At 44.1% G+C, this 20,508-nt stretch overlaps 1 gene segment (V, D, J or C); it reads right to left on the bottom strand.

Moving 5' to 3' along the window:
* Window positions 1–18,575: 18,575 nt before the first annotated feature.
* Window positions 18,576–19,468, bottom strand: LOC311140082 (Ig kappa-b4 chain C region-like). The segment is given in 2 exons: window positions 19,460–19,468; window positions 18,576–18,887 (listed from the first exon to the last, which is right to left on the bottom strand).
* Between the last annotated feature and the right edge of the window lie 1,040 nt (window positions 19,469–20,508).

Below are 20,508 nucleotides of genomic sequence, written 5' to 3'. Positions count from 1 at the left end.
ATCCCACTATGCCCTCCGACGAACCATCAAACAGGCAAAGCGTCAATATAGGACTAAGATTGAATCGTACTACACCGGCTCCGACGCTCATTTGATGTGGCAGGGCTTGTAAACTATTACAGACTACAAAGGGAAGCAGAGCCGCGAGCTGCCCAGTGACACGAGCCTACAAGACAAGCTAAATTACTTCTATGTTCGCTTTGAGGCAAGCAACACTTAAGCATGCATGAGAGCATCAGCTGTTCCGGACGACTGTGTGATCACGCTCTCCGTAGCCGATGTGAGTCAGACCTTTAAACAGATCAACATTCACAAGGCCGCAGGGCCAGAGAAATTACCAGAACGTGTACTCCGAGCATGCGCTGACCAACTGGCAAGTGTCTTTACTAACATTTTAAACCTGTCCCTGACTGAGTCTGTAATACCAACATGTTTCAAGCAGACCACCATAGTCCCTGTGCCCAAGAACACTAAGGTAGCACTCACGTCTGTAGCTATATTGTGCTTTGAAAGGCTGGTCATGGCTCACATCAACATCATTATCCCAGAAACCCTAGACCCACTCTAATTTACATATGGCCCCAACAGATCCACAGATGATGCAATCTCTATTGCACTCCACACTGCCCTTTCCTACCTGCCAAAAGGAACACCTACGTGAGAATGATATTCATTGACTACAGCTCAGCGTTCAACCACATAGTGCCCTCAAAGCTCATCACTAAGCTAAAGACCCTGGGACTAAACACCTCCCTCTGCAACTGGATCCTGGACTTCCTAACTGGCCGCCCCCAGGTGGAAAGGGTAGGTAACAACACATCTGCCAAGCTGATCCTCAACATGGGGGTCCCTCAAGGGTGCGTGCTCAGTCCCCTCCTGTACTCCCTGTTCACCCATGACTGCATGGCCAGGCACGACTCCAACACCATCATTAAGTTTGCCGACAACACAACAGTGGTAGGCCTGATCACCGACAACGATGAGACAGCCTATAGGTAGGAGGTCAGAGGCCTGGCTATGTGGTGCCAGGATAACAACATCTCCCTCAACGTGATCAAGACAAAGGAGATGATTGTGGACTACAGGAAAAGGAAGACCGAACACGCCCCCATTCTCATTGACAGGGCAGTAGTGGAGCAGGTTGAGAGCTTCAAGTTCCTTGATGTCCACATCACCAACAAACTATCATGGTCCAAACATACCAAGACAGTCGTGAAGAGGGCAAGACAAAGCCTATTCCCCCTCAGGAGACTGAAAACATTTGGCATGGGTCCTCAGATCCTCAAAAAGTTATACAGCTGCACCATTGAGAGCATCCTGACTGGTTGCATCACCGCCTGGTATGGCAACTGCTCGGCCTCCGACCGCAAGGCACTACAGAGGGTAGTACGTACGGCCCAGTACATCACTGGGGCCAAGCTTCCTGCCATCCAGGACCTCTATACCAGGCGGTGTCAGAGGAAGGCCCTAAAAATTGTCAAAGACTCCAGCCATCCTAGTCATTGACTGTTCTCTCTGCTACTGCACGGCAAGTGGTACCAAGTCTAGGTCCAAAAGGCATCTTAACAGCTTCTACCCCCAAGCCATAAGACTCCTGAACAGCTAATCAAATGGCTACTCGGACTATTTGCATTGTCTTCCCCCCTCCCCCACCCCCTATTTTACGCTCCTGCTACTCTCTGTTTATTACATATGAATAGTCACTTTACCTCTACCTACATGTGCACTACCAGTCAAAAGTTTGGACACACCTATTCATTCAAGTGTTTTTCTTTATTTGTACTATGTTTTACATTGTAGAATAATAGTGAAGACATCAAAACTATGAAGTAACACATATGGAATCTTGTAGTAACCAAAAAAGTGTTAAATTATATTCTTCAAATAGCCACCCTTTGCCTTGATTACAGCTTTGCACACTCTTGGCATTCTCTCAACCAGCTTCATGAGGTAGTCACCTGGAATGCATTTAAATTAACAGGTGTGCCTTCTTAAAAGTTAATTTGTGGAATTTAGTTCCTTCTTAATGCGTTTGAGCCAATCAGTTGTGTTGTGACAAGGTAGGGGGTATACAGAAGATAGCCCTATTTGGTAAAAGACCAAGTCCATATTATGGCAAAACCGCTCAAAAAAGCAAAGAGAAATGACAGTCCATCATTACTTTAAGACATGAAGGTCAGTCAATACGAACATTTCAAGATCTTTGAAAGTTTCTTCAAGTGCAGTCGCAAAAACCATCAAGCGCTATGATGAAACTGGCTCTCTTGAGGACCACCACAGGAATTGAAGACTCAGAGTTACCTCTGCTGCAGAGGATAAGTTCATTAGAGTTACCAGCCTCAATAAATTGCAGCCCAAATAAATGCTTCACAGAGTTCAAGTCACAGACATATCTCAACATCAACTGTTTCAGAGGGGACTGTGTGAATCAGGCCTTCATTGTCAATTTGCTGCAAAGAAACCACTACTAAAGGACACCAATAAGAAGAAGAGACCTGCTGGGGCCAAGAAACACAAGCAATGGACATTAGACCGGTGGAAATTTGTCCTTTGGTCTGGAGTCCAAATTTGAGATTTTTGGTTCCAACCACTGTGTTTTTGTGAGACGCAGTTTGGGTGAACGGATGATCTCCGCATGTGTAGTTCCCACCGTAAAGCATAGAGGAGAAGGTGTTATGGTGTGGGGGTGCTTTGCTGGTGACACTGTCTGTGATTTATTTAGAATTCAAGGCACACTTAACCAGTATGGCTACCACAGCATTCTGCAGCCATACGCCATCCCATCTGGTTTGGGCTTAGTGGGACTATCATTTGTTTTTCAACAGGACAATGACCCAACACAACTCCAAGCTGTGTAAGGGCTATTTTACCAAGAAGGAGAGTGATGGAGTGATGCATCAGATGACCTGGCTCCACAATCCCCGACCTCAACAAATTGAGCTGGTTTGGGATGAGTCGGATGGCAGAGTGAAGGAAAAGCAGCCAACAAGTGCTAAGCATATGTGGGAAGTCCTTCAAGACTGTAGGAAAAGCATTCCCGGTGAAGCTGGTTGAGAGAATGCCAAGAGTGTGCAAAGCTGTCATCTAGGCAAAGCATGGGTATTTGAAGAATCTCAAATCTAAAATATATTTTGATTTGTTTAACACTTTTTTGGTTACTACATGATTCCATATGTGTTATTTCATAGTTTCGATGTCTTCACTATTATTCTGCAATGTAGAAAATAGTATTACCTCAATTACCTCTACTAACCGTCTCCCGAGTGGTGCAGTGGTCTAAGGCACTGCATCGCAGTGCTAGCTGTGCCACTAGAGATCCTGGTTCAAATCCAGGCTCTGTTGTAGTCGGCCGCGACCGGGAGACCCATGGGGTGGCACACAATTGGCCCAGCGTCATCCAGGGTAGGGGAGGTAGTGGCCGGCAGGGATGTAGCTCAGTTGGTAGAACATGGTGTTTGCAACGCCAGAGTTGTGGGTTCGATTCCCACGGGGGGCCAGTATGAAAAATTAAAAAAATTATGTATGCACTCACTAACTGTAAGTCGCTCTGGATAAGAGCATTGACTAAAATGTAAATGTAACCGGTGCCACTGCACTTTGACTCTGTACCGGTACCCCCTGTATATAGCCTCACTGCTGTTCATTAATATATATTTTTTCCTCTGTTTTTCTTCTATTTTGTTCTTTTTTTTTAACTTATCAATTTTTTACTCAACACTTATTTTTCTTAAAACTGCATTGTTGGTTAAGGGCTTTTAAGGTAGCATTTCACTGTAAGGTCTACACCTTTTGTATTCGGCGCATGTGACAAATACAATTTGATTTGATTTGATTGGATAAAAAATTCACCATTTTAAATAAGACACAACACTTTGTACCGTATGAATACAGTACAAAGTGTTGCTTACATTATAGAAATAGTAGTTGTTACATCTCGACAGAACAATGAGCTGACCTGCAATACTGTATATCAAAAGTGACACGAGCCTACCAGACCTCTTTTTAAATCGCACATTAGAATACTTTTATTGCCGAATTTACTTGGTGGTAAATGAGCAATTATTTCAGTTCGGTGACTCCGCCGTCTAAAAATCTAAGAATTTGTCCACAGAAATCTCTAAAAATATATACCCTAAAAGTTTTCCCTCTGGAGAAGATGACAACATCTCACAACGTTGCTCAATAGCATGATTACATTTAGTTTTATGAGAGAAAGACAAATATTTACTTAATTTTCAACACCAGTTTTGTGCCGCTTCTAAAAGCTTCCACAGTGATTCATTCTGGTGAAGTCGCCGTACAAAAACCTCCTTCACAAAAGAGTGAGCACCTTCATACACAGAGCACTCTCAGTACCACCCGAATAGTACTGGAATACTAGTATAATACAATAGAGACTGATAGTACTGAAGTACTATTATAATAAAATAGGGGCTGAATGTACTGAAGTACTACTATAATATAATAGGGACTGATAGTTCTGGGTTATGAGTATAATACAATAGGGACTGATAGTACAGAGGTACTGTCACGACTCCCTCCGAAGCTGCCTCCTCTCCTTGTTCGGGCAGGCTTCGGCGTTAGGTGTCACCGTTCTTCTAGCCAATGCTAATCCTGTTTTCATCATTCCATTTGTTTTGTCTTGTTTTTCACACACACCTGGTACATATCCCCTCATCAGTCTCTGTATAATTATTCCCTCTGCTCCCCATGTCTTTGTGTGTTATTGTTCCATGTGGAGGTGTCCCTAGCTCGTGTTGAGCATTATGTTACCTTTACCGCCGGGATATTCACCCGTGTGTTTTGTTTATCCCAGTACGCATTTAAGTCACACTGTATTTGGTTTAATCATTGCTGTGGACTGCTGTATTGGCCTAATAAACCTCCTGCGCCTGGCTCCGTCCTAATCAACTTGTTACAGAATAACACACCCAAACAGCATAGAGTCAGCAGGAGCGGGGAATATGTCTGGTGTCATTGAGCGGGTCCGGGAGCATTCCACCATGTTAGCCAGCTAGTGCGAAGCGATGGATCGGTTTCTCCAGGCCGTCCAGCGCCTGGAGAAGAGAGGATACGACCATGCGGAACCAGCTGAGCGACCGGATCAAGCCACCCACACACCAGCAACCAGTGGTATTCACCTGTCTCTACCGAGGGAATACAACGAGACAGCTGCCCGCTGCCAGGGTTTCCTCCTGCAGCTGGACCTCTACTGGATCGGGAGGAGGTGTCCGCCCTCATCTTCTGCCTCTCGTAGAAAGCCCTGGAGTGGGCCAATGCGGTCTGGAGTGAAGGAGGAGAATCGTTGGACAGCTACGGAGAGTTCGCTCGCCTCTTCTGTGCAATCTTTGATCATCCCCCCGAAGGAAGAGAGGAGGGCGAGCGTCTGTTCCATCTGAGGCAGGGGACGAGGACCGCGCAAGACTTTGCCCTGGAGTTTAGAACCCTAGCGGCTGGGTCCGGGTGGAACAAGCGGTCCCTCATCAACCATTTCCGATGCGGCCTGCATGAGGACGTCCGAAGGGAGCTAGCCTGCCGGGATACCACTCTGACCTTCGACCAACTGGTGGACATGGCCATCCAGTTGGACAACCTGCTGGCTTTGAGAGGACGTCCTGGAAGGGGCCTGCTCATTTCAACCCCCTCACCCTGGCTCACGTTCAAATAGAGCTGGGTGGTGCAGCGTTCCGGGAGAATGGAGGACGACAGACCCAGTGTCACTCTTGTTGCAGAAGAGGATATTCTGCTGCACGATGTTGTCAGAGATCTTCTGGTTCTGGAGGCGGCAGGCAGGGCACTCTCATGTCACCCAAGGTAGCACAAACCCACACTCGTTCAGAGCCCTCTGCTGCGCATTTAACCATCCACGTCAACTTCTGTGATTACACGTGTCACGCCCTGACTCTGGGGACTCTTATTTGTTGAGTCAGGGTGTGATTTTCTATGTTGTATTTTCTATGTTTGTGATCTAGGTTTTGTAGTTCTATGTTTGGCCGGGTGTGTTTCCCAATCAGAGGCAGCTGTCGCTCGTTGTCTCTGATTGGGGAGCATACTTAGGCAGCCTATTGGCAATTAAGTGTTGCGGGATCTTGTTCCGTGTGAGGTTTGTTGTGTGTACCTTAGGACGTCACGTGTCGTTGGTTTATTGTTTTGTCGTTGTGTTTATTCGTAAACTTGTATGCATATCACGCTGCGCCTTGGTCTGACCCGTCTATGAACGAACGTGACAACACGGTAGAGCCCTAGTGTAAGGCGCTGGTAGATTCAGGTGCAGTTGGGAATTTAATGGACAGATCTTTAGCTCTTAGTCTACATATTACATTGATTCCCCTGTCTATTCCATTGCCCGTCAAAGCACTTGACAATCAACCTTAGGGTCAGGTTTTGTTAGGGAGGTTACAGCACCAGTCACTATGATTACGCAGGAGACACATAATGAGCAAATCACGTTTCATATTATTGAGTCCCCTGATTTCCTTGTGTGTTGGGCCTTCCCTGGCTAGCACTACACGACCCCACCTTTTCATGGCCGCAGAGGGCTGTCACGGGGTGGTCGTGAGAGTGTCAGGGTAGGTGTCTAGCTGTTTCCGTTGGTGCGACCACAGTGGAAAGTCCAGACAATGCCTCCACCGTGCGCATTCCCCCCGAATACCGCGACCAAATTACCACCCCATCGCCCGGGGGATTGCGCGATAAACCTACGTTTAGACGCTGTGCCGCCCAGGAGTCATATATTTCCCCTGTTGCAGGCTGAAATGGAGGCTATGGAAACATACGTCTCCGAGTCCCTGCGTCAGGGGTTCATATGTCCCTCCACTTCACCCGCCTCCTCGAGTTTCTATTTTCGTAAAGAAGAAAGATGGGGGTCTGCGCCCTTTCATTGATTACCGTGCACTTAATAAAAATGTATTTCACTATAGTTATCCTCTACCCCTAATTTCCTCTGTGATCGAATCAATGCATGTGGTGCGCTTCTTCACGAAATTAGATCTCAGGAGTGCGTAAAACCTGGTGCGTGACCGGGAGGGGATGAATGGAAGATAGCATTTAGTACCACCACAGGGCATTATGAATACCTGGTGATGCCATACGGGTTGATGAATGCTCCATCAGTCTTCCAGTCCTTTGTGAACGAGATGTTTCGGGACATGCTTGGTCATGGTGTGGTGGTCTACATCGATGACATCCTGGTGTATTCCGCTACGCGCGGCAAGCATGTATCCTTGGTTTGCAGAGTGCTTGGGCGACTGTTGGAGCATGACCTGTATGCCAAGGCAGAAAAATGTCTGTTCTTCCAACAATCCGTCTCCTTCCTCGGATACCACATCACCACCTCAGGTGTGGAAATGGAGGGAGACCACATTGCAGCCGTGCGTAATTGGCCGACTCCAACCAGGGTTAAGAAGGTGCAGTGCTTCATTGGACTTTCCACTGTGGTCGCACCAACAGAAACAGCTAGACACCTACCCTGACACTCTCACGACCACCCCGTGAGAGCCCTCTGCGACCATCGGAGGTTTATCCGGGGCTTTGGCAAGGTCGCAGCCCCCATCACCTTTCTGTTGAAGGGTGGGCAGTCCCGGCTCCGCTGGTCTGCTGAGGCTGACAGGGCTTTCAGTACCCTGAGGTCTCTGTTCACCTCAGCCCCGGTGCTGGTCCATCCCGAACCATCATTGCCGTTCGTAGTGGAGGTGGACGCATCCGAGGTAGGGGTAGGCGCTGTCCTATACCAACGCTCGGGCACGCCACCCAAGCTCCGCCCCTGTGCCTTCTTCTCTAAGAAGCTCAGCCCAGCGGAGCAGAACTATGACATTGGTGATCGGGAGCTGTTGGCTGTTGTCAGAGCCCTGACAGCGTGGAGAAACTGGCTCGAGGGGGCTAAATACCCTTTCCTCGTCTGGACTGACCACCGTAACCTGGAGTTCATCCGGGCAGCGAGTAGGCTGAACCTTCGCCAGGCCAGGTGGGCCTTGTTCTTCACCCAGATTGATTTCACGCTGTCCTATAAACCAGGCACTAAGAACGTGAAGGCAGACGACACAGAGGATAGGCCCATTGATAACACCCCCATACTCCCGACCTCCTGCATTGTGGCGCCGGTGGTGTGGGCGGTGGATGCGGACATAGAGTGGGCGTTACGCACAGAGCCATCTCCGCCTCAGTGCCCAGCTGGGCTTCGGTACGTTCCGTCTAGTGTCCGTGATTGTCTTATCTATTGGGCACACACATACCCCTCCTTTGGTCACCCAGGCATCGGCCGTACAGTGCGCTGCCTTACCGGGAAGTACTGGTGGCCTACCTTAGCTAAGGACGTGAGGGTGTATGTCTCCTCCTGCTCGGTGTGCGCCCAGAGAAAGGCACCTAGGCACCTTCCATTGGGTAAGTTTTACGCACGTCTTCCGGCACACACTTTCTCACTGTATTTAGTTGACGCATTGCTGAGGACTGCTGTATTGGCTAATAAACCCTGTTCTTTGATTCACACATCCTGCACCTGGCTCCGTTCTACTCACCTGTTACAAGTACTAATATATTACAATAGGGACTGATAGTTCTGGATTATGAGTTTTATCCACTAAAGAAAGCAGATCATAAATGTTCATATTGAATCACTAATTTACAGTAGAAGTTATTTAAAACATGATAAAATAAACTGTATCATAGTTAACAGTTATGAATGTGGGTCCTTACCAGGAAGACTATTTACATAGGAAACTTTGCATTGGCAGCAAATTCTTAAATGCTCTGGGAGTGTTTATATCCCTGTGAGTTGAACACTTCATGACTGAGAGCTGTCCTTCATGACAACAGAACCCACAACAACTATGACTTTTATCACCATCTTCATCTGGACACTTGCCTTTTACATCAAGTGTAAATAAAATTAAGTTTCATGTTTGTATAATGAAAAGTAATCAATTTGAGTGAATTGAAGGTTGTTAAGAATGTGTTATTAATTTCTTGATTTTTTTGTTTCAAAACTGAGTTAAATCTACACCATCAAAATGAATATCAATGTTAATTTTCTATTCAGAACAATTCATTAATATACGTAATATTTCATTCATTAATTCATAATATTTTTCAGAATCCAGATCACTGTAACTCAGACTCCTGCAGTGAAAGTTGTTTTCCCAGGACAGACAGTCTCTCTGAACTGTAAAACCAGCAGTGCTTGGTAATAACTATCTAGCCTGGTACCAACAGAAACCTGGAGGAGCTCCTAAACCCCTTATTTACTTTGCTAAAACACTTCAGTCTGGGACTCCATCTAGATTCAGTGGCAGTGGATCTCATAGTGACTTCACTCTGACCATCAGTGGAGTCCAGGCTGAAGATGCAGGAGATTACTACTGTCAGAGTGAACACAGTGGTGGAGTATTCACACAGTGATACAGAGCCATACAAAAACCTCCCTCAGTCAGACTGCACAGTGACTGTACTGCTACAACAAGGACCTACTGCAGGTGCTGAGGGGGAAGAGACAGTGACATGGAACACTGGTTAGTGACGTCAACTTTGAATATGTTTAGAAAGCATCATTCAGATGACATGTCCCCCCATCATCATCATCATCATAATGCTTGTGAATAATTGTTGTCATGGTCGGAATGTGCACTTTTATAAGTTAAATGAAGTTTTAAAACACACAATACCTGTCCCTATGCAGAGTCAGATATACAGAAGTAAAACATAAATAAAGGTGGTGTTACATCAGCTTCAGCCTCCCTAAATCAAATCCCCATATGTACCTCACAACCAAATATTGATGTGATCATCTAGCATTATATTAACTGTTTTGGTGATCAGGTTACTGACTGTTAGATCTGTGAATGAGACATGATGCTGGGCTCGAATATTAGACCCATTTATGTAGAGACATACACTATACAGTATTATCATAAAGTATAATATTTATACAATTTTATCTGTCATTAATTACATGATGGCATATCTGTTATGTCTCCCTCCCTGAATCCACCATAGAGGTTAAAACCAGTCACTCCCTGACATCTGGCCCAGTCCAGGGTATGTCAGGCAGTGAAACTGTTCAACTGCTAGACTGGTAGCTATAGGAGTGAAACTGAGATTTACATAGACAGGGCTGGGTGGTTCTGCTTGTCCCAGAATAGAGTAGCAGAGTAGAGTTATTTGACGTTTTGAAACACATTACCAGTCCATATGCAGAGTAGGATCTACTGAAGTAAAAGAAAAGTGATGTTAAATCAGCATCAGATCAGATCATCATCACCCCAAACCAAATCCCTACATGCACTTCACAACTAATGATTTATATGATCATCTAGCATGTATTAACACTTTTCATGAGCTGTTAGATCTGTGAATGAGACATGATGCTGGGCTCAAACATGAGACACATTTATGTAGAGACATACACTACACACTATCATCATAAAGTATCATTTCCCTTTTATCTGTCATTAATTACATGGGGGCTTATCTGTTATGTGTCCCTCTCTGAATCCACTATAAAGGTTAAAACCAGTCCACTCCCCAACATCTGTCCCAGTCCAGGGAATATCAGGCAGTGAAACTGTTCAACTACTAGACTGGTAGCTGTGGGAGTGAAACTGAGATTTACATAGACAGGGCTGGGTGGTTCTGCTTGTCCCAGATTAGAGTAGCACTCTCAAAACAATCTTTATTTGAACTCAAAGGCAAGAAGACATGAACAACTTAATCTCAAAATAGTTCATTTAGCATACAACACTACTGATATTATTCACTATTATACTTTAACATCCAGCTCTAAAACACAAATGTTTCCTTCACTAGCACCATGTGGGGACTCTCTAGCCCCCTACAATGGCTTCTAGACACTACAGTGACTTTTCCGGAAGGCGGCCAAATCACTGGTATCGTCATGGACGATCCTGCAGAAATATAAAACACTGAGCTAAATATATCAGCGACGCTGACAATATGTCAACTCATCCCCTCTCATATCAAAGCATTCCTTAAGTGACAACACCCATAGGTCCAGACTACATAAATATTCCTCCCCTGTTGCTATGGAAAACAAACTGTTTTGTAACATGTCACACAATAAGTTGAACGGACTCCATCTATGTGCAATAGCAATGTCTCACATCATTTCAGAATAAATAACCCAGCTTCTGTAAGGTCCCTCAGTCAGGTAGTGAATTTAAAACAAATATTAAACAATATTTATTGAGATTATATAACATGATTACAACCCCCTAAAATGTCCTGTGGTTCTGTCAAGGCAAAACGTCTCTCCTGCCACACCTTTTCAGCACCTTCCCATTCTTTAATTGAATCCAGCTGAGGCTTTTTAACCAATTAAGACCATGATTGGCTGGACAATGCTGCTGCTCACACAAACCTCTTCAACGAACGAAGGTTGTGAGAAGTTGAAGGAAGCATGGAGAGGTCAGAGATAGTCAGACTTGTAAAATGGGCTAAGGAACAGAAGTTGGGTTTTGGAGAAGTGCCATCAGTGCGTGCTCTGCAAGCAATGTAGCTGATGAAGGTGCGACAAGAGCGTGGTGAACGGACAGATGTGATTGTGGACAGCAAGGAAGAAGGAGAAGAGCCGAGTGTAGTGGGTAGATGTGTGTTGAAGAAGAATGGTGTCAGACATGATAAAGAATAATCTTGACCAATAGTAGTGACATTTTGGAGAAGGTGGACCCTTGTCTTTTGGCAGATCCATTTGTGGTTTAAGGGTGGATGAGAAAGGAGTTGGAGGTAGTTAAATCAATGAAGTTAACCAGGATGAGAGGGAGAGGGCGCTCCGTGTCACGTAACTTGGGTCAAGATCTGTTTCTTGCTTTGGAACAGGGCACCATTGAAAGGGGGGATTTCTGGGGTAGCATTAATTGTGGATGTAGCGATTGAAGTTGAAAATGTCTGGTGTTTGTGATGCCCGCCGTTTGGTGCGACGCAGGTCCGGTGGGGAGAGTGGTGAAACAGAGGAGTCATTGTCAGCTCTTTTGAGTCTTGAGCCAGACAAAGTCATGTTAGGATATATTAGTTATCCTGTAAGAACATTTGTGTAGAATCCACTGCGCTGTTTCAGGTGCAATGTTTATGGTTCAAGGGTGGGGGATCAGAATAGTGCAGAGGGTGTCGTATGCTGAGGCAGTGAAGGAAGAGGAGGAGGATTGGTCAAGGGTGAGGGATCCTGATAGGATCCCAGTGAGTAGTAGATTTGTGCCAGCACAGAGGGATAGGGCAAGAAGTGAGTTATGCTTCAGTAAGGTTGTCTTCTTAGCGTTCATAGCAATTGTTATCAACTGTACCGCAGAAATTGAACATAAATCACAGAGAATAGATTTTGTGGTGGCAGCTGCAGAGAAGTATTTGGTTATACGAGATATGACAACAACCATTACTTTTATCACCATCTTCATCTGGACACCTGTTTTCTGCTTTCAAGGTTACAATATATATTTACACAAAGGAATAATGTTAACATTTCATATAACTTTTTTTTCTATGTTTCAGAATCCAGAGGACAATACACTGTGACTCAGACTTCTGAAATGAAAGCTTTCCACCATGGAGACAGAGTCAGTTTAGGATGTAGATTTCACAAGCCTCCTGCTTGTAGTCCCCCTCCTGCTTGTAGCCTGGTATAAACAGAAACCTGGAGGAGCTCCTAAACTCCTCATTTGCTATACCAAAACACTTCAGTCCAGGCTGAAGATGCAGGAGATTACTACTGTCAGAGTTGGCACTATCCCAATAGTAAACAAAAACCTCCCTCAGTCAGACTGCACAGTGACTGTACTGCTACAGCTGGGACCTACTGCAGGTGCTGAGGGGGAAGAGACAGTGACATGGAACACTGGTCACTAGATGAGGTGAACTTTAAATATGTTTAGAAAGCATCATTCAGATCACATATTCCCCATCATCATCATAATCATTTTACCTTTATTTAACCAGGTTAGTCTCATTGAGATTAAACATCTATTTTACAAGAGAGACCTGGCCAAAATAGCAGCACGCAAAGCTTTACACACAATTACAACATAAAACACAAAGCACTACAGTTTAACAACAGAAATGTACACATTGAGAAGGCAAGAACTCTTTACGGAGGGGTAGTACATCTGGGGGTCAAAACATTGACAGCCCCGCACTTCATTGTCCACCATAGATTTTACCCAACTACTCATTCAAAGAGAGGACCTCCTGGAAAGGCCAGAAAACTGGAACATTTTTTTTTAAACACAGCTCTGTAAGAGCCTTAGGTACAGTCAAAAAGATAGAGTCATGTGAGTGTGGACGATATTTGTCATTTGTCTGGTTGACAATGGCGGTACATAGGTCAAATTGGAGCTATTACCAGTCAAATGTCCACATGCAGAGTTTGAAGCACAGCAATAATGCATGAGGCCATGTGTTATGACATTTTTTATCATGGCTGTGATATCGTCATACCCACGAGGCGAAGAACATGGCTTGTGACATAACACATGGCCTCGAGGATGTTATTGCTTTTATACAACGTGTTACCAGCATAAAAAATCAAGATTATTTCCCAAACCATACATTTTCCTACAAAATGTGATGCTACATCCACTAACACTGGTTGTCAAGTGACGTTTTAGGTATTCTCTGGTCGTTAGTTCTATTCATATTGACTGCCATCTAAAAAGCAAAACTACCCAAGCGCTGGTTGACAGTTCCAGATCCTCTAGGGACGCTGTCCATGGATTTGAAAACAACGCTGAAACCAGCCCTGGCGCCACGAGGGTGCAAAAGGGGGCAATGCCCACTTAGTTGGAATATTGTGCCCCCTCAGTTTTGTGTTCCTATTCTGTCCCACAATCTACCCCCTCCGTCATGCCCATTTGTTGTGTATGCTTCATTCATGCAACTCCCTTGCACGCATCATACCTACGTAATACACATTTTACAGGTTGAAAAAAAAACGATTGATTGGCCATCACAGTAGAAGAGCGGGGTCAATTTGACCGTTTAGGTTTACTTTAAAAGTTACGTACTACGAAAAAAATAAAAAGTTTCACCGAGCATTTGGATGGAATTTAGCTAATGTTAACAGTTAGGTACGGTGGGGAGAACAAGTATTTGATACACTGCCGATTTTGCAGGTTTTCCTACTTACAAAGCATGTAGAGGTCTGTAATTTTTTATCATAGGTACACTTCAACTGTGAGAGACGGAATCTAAAACAAAAATCCAGAAAATCAAATTGTATGATTTTTAAGTAATTAATGACATAAGTATTTGATCACCTACCAACCAGTAAGAATTCCGGCTCTCACAGACCTGTTAGTTTTATTTTAAGAAGCCCTCCTGTTCTCCACTCATTACCTGTATTAACTGCACCTGTTTGAACTCGTTACCAGTATAAAAGACACCTGTCCACACACTTAATCAAACAGACTCCAACCTCTCCACAATAGCCAAGACCAGAGAGCTGTGTAAGGACATCAGGGATACAATTGTAGACCTGCACAAGGCTGGGATGGGCTACAGGACAATAGGCAAGCAGCTTGGTGAGAAGGCAACAACTGTTGCCGCAATTATTCGAAAATGGAAGAAGTTCAAGATGACGGTCAATCACCCTCGGTCTGGGGCTCCATGCAAGAACTCACCTCGTGGGGCATCAATGATCATGAGGAAGGTGAGGGATCAGCCCAGAACTACACGGCAGGATCTGGTCAATGACCTGAAGAGAACTGGGACCACAGTCTCAAAGAAAACCATTAGTAACACACTATGCCGTCATGGATTAAAATCCTGCAGTGCACGCAAGGTCCCCCTGCTCAAGCCAGCGCATGTCCAGGCCCGTCTGAAGTTTGCCAATGACCATCTGGATGATCCAGAGGAGGAATGGGAGAAGGTAATGTGGTCTGATGAGACAAAAATAGAGCTTTTTGGTCTAAACTCCACTCGCCGTGTTTGGAGGAAGGAGAAGGATGAGTACAACCCCAAGAACACCATCCCAACAGTGAAGCATGGAGGTGGAAACATCATTCTTCTGGGATGCTTTTCTGCAAAGGGGACAGGACGACTGCACCGTATTGAGGAGAGGATGGATGGGGCCATGTATCGCGAGATCTTGGCCAACAACCTCCTTCCCTCAGTAAGAGCATTGAAGATGGGTCGTGGCTGGGTCTTCCAGCATGACAACGACCCAAAACACACAGCCAGGGCAACTAAGGAGTGGCTCCGTAAGAAGCATCTCAAGGTCCTGGAGTGGCCTAGCCAGTCTCCAGACCTGAACCCAATAGAAAATCTTTGGAGGGAGCTGAAAGTCCGTATTGCCCAGCGACAGCCCCGAAACCTGAAGGATCTGGAGAAGGTCTGTATGGAGGAGTGGGCCAAAATTCCTGCTGCAGTGTGTGCAAACCTGGTCAAGACCTACAGGAAATGTATGATCTCTGTAATTGCAAACAAAGGTTTCTGTACCAAATTTTAAGTTCTGCTTTTCTGATGTATCAAATACTTATGTCATGCAATAAAATGAAAATTAATTACTTAAAAATCATACAATGTGATTTTCTGGATTTTTGTTTTCGATTCCGTCTCTCATAGTTGAAGTGTACCTATTATAAAAATTACAGACCTCTACATGCTTTATAAGTAGGAAAACCTGCAAAATCGGCAGTGTATCAAATACTTGTTCTCCCCACTGTAGGTAGCTGATAGTATGATGGATACTATAAAAGTGGCTTTGCCAGGGCACAACGGCAGCATCAGATCAAAGCGGCGGGGAGGAGAAGCCTGCCACAGAGGCCAAAGGCAAGGCCTTGGGCAGACCCGGTTCCAATTGGTCAGCCCCTGAGGATTTCTTGGTATCTATAGCAAGTAAGGCACAAAGGACTTATTTTTCTTTGAATTGCCGAAATACAAAAACTTCACTACCATTTTCCAAGTCAATCTTCAAAATTCCCAAATCAGCGTTTGTGTCATGAACCCTGCGTCCTGAGTCGGTTCCAGCCTGTGTTGCCTTTTTTCTGCTCTATATCTCCTGTTTCCTGAGGGTTCTTGAACGCTCCCTGCCTGGTTGCCGGGTGACATTGCTAGGCGGGAGATCTCCCGATTACCCGCACCTGCATCTCATCAGCTAGCTGCACACCTGGTCCTGATCATCACCCTTCATAAGCTCTGACCTGACATCCATTCCCTGCCGGATCGTTAGCCATGAACAGTATGTTTGTCAGCCTCTGAGCTACTAGCGTTAGTTTTGTTGTTTTGCACCTTGTTGGCTTGCCGTGTACTTACCCCCGTTTGTTTCTATCTACAGTCATTCTCCCGGAACCTTCACCCAACCCCTGCCTGGTCGTCGGAGGCTGCCGAGCCACTATTGGATCTGCCACTGCACCTCCACCAACTCATCCCCGCCGCCCGCTCTGTCCCCATGGATTATTCTGCATCGCCTTTTGAATCTGTTAATAAATACTCACCTTCGTTCAACTCACCTTGTCCTGGTCTGCTTCTGGGTTCTGGCTTAGAAAACCGTGACAGTTTGTGATGATTAAATGCATCAATGATGGCACTTGTGTTCGTAATGGGGCCATAAACCAAATAGATTTGTTGGGGTAGAGAGGAGGAAGTGCAACCCTTCAGAGACTTGACAGTTTCCCAAAATGTAACTAGATTCCCCTTACAATCAGAAAGAGTGGTTACATAATAATCAGATATAGCCTTTCTGATTAGTCTTACACATTGATTCCTCAGTTGCCTATAATAGTGCCAATCCGGGCCAAAGCCTGTTTTCCTGGACTTGACCCAGGCAACATTTCGTATTACAAATGACTTTGGATAATTCAGGAGTGAACCAGGAATTCGATGTACCTTTAACTCTCAGAGTGTTGAAGGGGGCATGATTATCTACATATTGAGGACATTTACAAAAAAGCTTAACGCTAAATCAGGTTCAGAGATAGCTGAGATAAAATCAAAGTCACTACAATAAAGATCATGTAAAAAAGCTTGTTCACTGAAGTTTTTAAAGTTCCTCTTAGTGAGACACGAGGCTGAGATTGATGTATTCTCACATCTCTGACTCAGACATCTGAGCAATGCTCACAAAAATTCAGTGGGAACACTCCGCTAGCAACATATTATTTTGGCGAATTTGTCAAGATTAGATCAATCAGGGTAGATTTTGATTGATCTTTAGGATTGGGCCGTGTAGGGTCAGTTATCAGCTGAGACAGGTTTAGCTCAGAGCAAATATCTGACACTGGCATCTTCCAATCAATATTAAAATCACCCAAAATTAATAGTTCAGATTTACCATACCTAGACAGCAATTCAGATAAATTGTTGATGGCATACATGTTATGTGTCCCTTCCTGAATCCACTAAAGAGTTTAAAACCGGTCCACTCCCTCACACTGACCCAGTCCATGGTATATCAAGCAGTGAAACTGTTCAACTACTAGACTAGTAGCTGTGAGAGTGAAACTGAGATTTCCGTAGACATGGCTGGGTGGTTGTGCTTGTCCCAGAATAGAGCAGCACTGTCACCAGATGTTCACTCTGTTCCCAGGGGGTTGGAGGTAGAGAAGACTATATGACTATCTTGAAGCTGTGATATTTCTAATATTATGTGGACAACTAAGTCTATAAATCAAGCAGGTCAAAAACCTTTTCAACAAAGACCTCTAATATTAATCAGTTAACATTGTAGTGTCTAGACCTCTCCTGTTAATCTGTTAACATTGTAGTATCTAGACCTCTCCTGTTAATCTGTTAACATTGTAGTATCTAGACCTCTCCTGTTAATCTGTTAACATTGTAGTATCTAGACCTATCCTGTTGATCTGTTAACATTGTAGTATATTGTGTTACTATGACCTACAGTTTGATGACAATGTGTTTTCAAGTGAATAACTAAGCTATGACATTTAGGTCTGATCATTTTCAAAGAAACTGTGAATACGGCTTTACAAATATATTTCTATATCATTCAACATTTGACTAAATTCTAATTATTGAAAGAGACAACGAAAATATTTGTTCCAAAGGAAAATGTTTATTTTCATCTATTAATCAAAGCAAACATTCCTACAGTATCTAATAATAAAAAATAATTCACAGATCAAATCTCCTGAGTGGCGCAGTGGTCTAAGGCATCGCAGTGCTAACTGTGCCACTAGAGATACTGGTTCGGATCCAGGCTCTGTCGCAGCCGGCCGCGACCGGGAGACTCATGGGCGGCGCACAATTGGCCCAGCGTCGTCCAGGGTAGGGGAGGGAATGGCCGGCAGGGATGTAGCTCAGTTGATAGAGCATGGCGTTTGCAACGCCAGGGTTGTGGGTTCGATTCCCACGGGGGGCCAGTATAAAAAAAATATGTATTCACTAACTGTAAGTCGCTCTGGATAAGAGCGTCTGCTAAATGACTAAAATGTAAATGTAAATGTAAATCTAACACTGATACAACCTCAGTCTACAGAGAGGATTGACACCTGAACTCAAGCAAAGCCCCCTGTTAGTCTATATGTCAGTGATCAATAAGACAGAGAACATCTGATATCAGAACAGAGTCAAAGCAGAAGAACCAGCATCCTCTCTCCACAGGGGTGTGTGACTGAGGGGTCCTACCCAGAACAGTCAGCCCTCCTCAGGGTCTTGGTGACTGGAGTCTGGGATTTCTGCTGGGCTTCACAGGTCACCTCTCCTGCCTTGGTCGACTCCTGGGCAGTGAGAGTCAGGATGCTGCTCCAGCTGTACAGGCCGTCCTTCTCCAGGACCCCGGGACTGGCCTCCTGCTTCTTGCTGGTCCCGTCCACTTTCCAGCTCATGGTCCAGTCTGACGGGAAGCCCTTGTTGGCCAGACACGTCAGTGTGGCTGTTGACTTACTGGACAGTTCCTCACTAGAGGGGGGCAGGACGGGTTGGGGAACTGTTACCTGGAACAAACAGAATACATCAACTACATCAAAACAAAGTACTTTGGAAATGACTTCTAAAACTTAGATTAGATTGCTAAAAGACGTGAAGAAAACACAAACATTAGTGTGATAGGAAAGCAGATTAAAGTATAAAGTATACAAGCAGAAAGCATTTAAGTATGACGTGTTTAACTTTAGCATTACTTTGTTATACATATATATTTTTAGGATCGTTTCTCATCAGAATACTCATATTTGTAGTATTTTGCAGAATCCAAGAGGTTGGATACAAACATAACAGAGACCCTTTGTGGCTATCATGAACACAATGCACTGATGACTACAATAACAAATATTATAGTTATCATACCAGAACAAGAGTTATATAGTCTGCAATCATACAAATAAAACATACAAAAAAATGCCCACAATTTAACATTTTGATTAAATAAACTGTTGAAAGAAGGCTCTTTCAAAATCAATATATAACAATATTTTAGGCAGGTAAATTATCTCAAATCTAAATGTTTTAATAGAGATTAAAGAGTTTAAGAAAATAAATGGAATCAGACAAACATCAAGAAACTTACTTCCAACATCTAGTCTGGTGCCGCTCCCAAAAGTGTACCACAGTGATACAATCCCTATTACTGCTGGTACAAAAACCTCCTGACCATTGGGCAAGCTGAATACTTAATTTTTTTAGACTGTGGTTTAAATCATGAGCACATAGGAATACTGGCCAAATATAATGTTATATTCTTTATTTGAAATCGTTTTTTGATTAAATGAAAAACATTATAGTTGTATTATAAAATAGAAAGGTATAAAACAAACCCAAAAATGTTAGAGAAATGTTCAGTAACTGATTTGAGAAACTTTCATAAGAGTCCAAGCATGAGTGAAGTGACAGTTAGGGCTGTATTCAATCTGTATCGCTGAAGCCTTTACATTTCAATTGGGCTTTAGCGCTGAACTTCAGCAATAAGGATTGAATAGAGCCCTTCATCTGAAATAAAAGCTGTATCGTTGAAGTGTTACAGATTGCCGGATAGAAATGTCAAGATCATTTTTGATTGAGCTGACATATTACATTTACTTCACTTAGCAGATGCTCTTATCCAGAGGGACTTACAGGAGCAATAAGGGCCTTACTAAAGGGCACATCGACAGATTTTTCACCTAGTCGGCTCAGGGATTCGAACTAGCGACCTCTTAACCGCTAGGCTACCTGCCACCCCATATGCAGCGTTTACCGTGAATGCAGTCTCCGCTAACACAGGAACATTGCCTTTAAATTCCAATCACGCTTAACGCTGAACTTCAGCAATACGGATTGAATAGACCCCTTCATCTTGATGCTTGTCATTTGCTTTCAAGTTAAAGTTGCTGTTGAATTCTAAAGCATATTATGTTCTAGAAAACTGATCTTAAATGGAATCTGATCTTGACAATGTGTTATTCATTTCTCAGTATCCCGAGGGCAGATCACTGTGACTCAGATCCTGCAGTGAAAGCTGTCCTTTCAGGTCACATACTGCAGTTACTCTCCACTGCTGTAAAACCAGCAGTGATCCATTAAAGGCTCTGTGCAGTCAAAATTCAGTATTTCTTGTGTTTTATATAATATTGTACAACA

This window comes from Coregonus lavaretus, assembly GCF_964263955.1.
Source record: "Coregonus lavaretus genome assembly, chromosome: 13".
NCBI classification, from domain to species: domain Eukaryota; kingdom Metazoa; phylum Chordata; class Actinopteri; order Salmoniformes; family Salmonidae; genus Coregonus; species Coregonus lavaretus.
This window is presented reverse-complemented; position numbering and strand designations above follow the sequence as displayed.